The sequence below is a fragment of the Silene latifolia genome, unplaced genomic scaffold (assembly GCF_048544455.1).
Source record: "Silene latifolia isolate original U9 population unplaced genomic scaffold, ASM4854445v1 scaffold_57, whole genome shotgun sequence".
Taxonomy (NCBI): Eukaryota; Viridiplantae; Streptophyta; class Magnoliopsida; order Caryophyllales; family Caryophyllaceae; genus Silene; species Silene latifolia.
In genome coordinates, this window is record NW_027413480.1 from 4,465,318 (window position 1) to 4,467,474 (window position 2,157).

Here is a 2,157-nt window from a genome sequence, read left to right on the forward strand (position 1 = left end):
ATGCAGCCAAGCATATGGAGATTTTTATCGATTATTGTTGTTCTATACCATCGCCGACTGGCGTGACTCAGGACCAGATAAAGGAGACCATGTTCATTTTCTCTCTTCGTGATGCTGCGAGGGAGTGGTATAGAGATCTGGATCGAGCCGCTCATGAGATCACCCATTGGAATTCCTTGGCCTTGGCATTCTACAAGAAACTCTGCCTCGAAGACGAATGCCATTAGAGCTCAGATCACGAGCTTCAAACAGGGACCTGATGAGAACTTTCATGAAGCATGGGTCCGTTTCAAGAAGCTGGTGCGAACCATACCGCACCATGGGTTCAAAAAATGGAGTCTTTGCAATCAGTTCTATAACGGGCTGTATGACGATCAGAGGGCCATTTTGGATGCTGCAGCCAATGACCGATTTGTTGAGAACATGGGAGAGACTAAGGGGTGGAAGATCATTGATGACTTAGCCACCCATAAAGCTGAATATGGGAATTAGAGAGACAATCAGAGGAGGGCTGCTGAATCTTCTTCTGTAGCTGCACTAGAAGCTCTCACTACAAGGTTTGACAAATACGAATTGGGAGGAGCTTCAAAAGGGGGGATGTACCATGTTAATGCTGTTTCAGACGGTCCTTTCGTCTGTAGAAGATGTGGATCTGAGGAGCATGTCTCAGAAAATTGTCCTAGTCCCTTCGAGTCTTGTGCTGCCTTTCAACATTATAGGCAGACAAACATGTACTATGAGCCGAATGTCCACCCCAACTTGAGGTGGAGTAGCCAGAATGTCCTGAATCCGACTCAACCTCCACAACAGCAGCAGCAGCAAGCTTATGTGCCCCCTCACAAACAACCATATCAGAAACCTCCCTATGTGCCGCAGCAGCAAAAATCCCAAAATTCTGTGTTTGCTGAATTGAAGAATATGTTGCAAAAGGAATCCCAAGCTAGAGAGGCCGGGATGAAACTACTAGAGAGCCAAATTGCTCAATTGGCTAGCAAGAACACCACTCGAGCTCCGGGACACTTATCGACTCAAACTGACCAAAAGGAGACCCTTAATGCCATCACTTTGAGGAGCGGGTCCACCCTGGAGGGGCCTGCTATGTTCGGGGACAATGCTGAAAAAGATGGGGCAAAGCCGAGTCAAAACAAAGCTGGAACGAACAAAGGAAAGAAAAAGGCGTCTACCAGGTATATCAGTCGATCGACTGACATACCCGGTCGATCGACTGAAGTGCGACAAACGAAGCTTCGATCTGTTCAAGCGGCCGATCGATCGACCTCACCTGGTCGATCGATCGAGATCGCTGCGATAATGAGCCTTTTCGTCCTCCGATGCCCGATAACTTGAGGGATCACTTATTTCGGGGTACGACAGTCCCGAAAATATTAGGGCAAGACCCAAGTGCTGAAGGGTCAGTCCCGGTTCCGAAGTTCGACCCGATGTCGATCAATGGTTCATATTTGAGACGGTCTGAAGAGGGGTCGAGCTTCAACAAGGAGAAGGTGGTGGACTTTCAGCCTAAGTCCACGGATGCCGGCATGCGTGATTTAGAGGAGAGGAATAAGCTACTTCTTACAGCCCCATATCCGGAGAGACTAGTGCCGACGAAGGAACAGGTATCTTTCAATAAATTTGAAAAAGTTATTCGTAGCTTGAATGTACAAGTGCCTTTCCTTGAGTTAGTTAATCAAGTGCCTGCTTACACTAAATTCATGAAACAACTCTTGTCTAAGAAAAAGTCACTTGAAACTGTGCATACTGTCACATTAACCAAAGAGTCATGCTCTTATTTGTCTCATACTGCACCTCACAAACTAGAAGACCCGGGTAGTTTTTCTGTTCCTTGCAATATAGGTACCTTCTCAATTGAGAAGGCATTATGTGACCTAGGAGCTAGTATAAGTGTAATGCCCTTGAGTCTTGCTAGGAAGCTAAAATTGACTAGGTTTGCAGTCACAGACATGACAGTGCAGATGGCTGACCGATCTGTGGTCCAACCAATAGGAGTCTTAGAGGACATCCCCGTGCAAATAGGGAAGTTCTTCTTCCCTGTTGACTTTGTGGTACTCGATATGCCCGAAGATGCCCATATTCCCATTATTTTGGGTAGACCATTTCCGCACACTGCTGGTGCAGTCATAGATGTTGGTTCGGGTA

The 2,157-nt window shown here is 46.8% G+C and overlaps 1 non-coding gene across 1 annotated transcript; it reads right to left on the reverse strand.

Moving 5' to 3' along the window:
• Positions 1-219: 219 nt before the first annotated feature.
• Positions 220-326, reverse strand: LOC141639833 (small nucleolar RNA R71). Its single transcript, XR_012542698.1, has one exon. It is a non-coding gene; the product is annotated as a small nucleolar RNA R71 (small nucleolar RNA).
• Between the last annotated feature and the right edge of the window lie 1,831 nt (positions 327-2,157).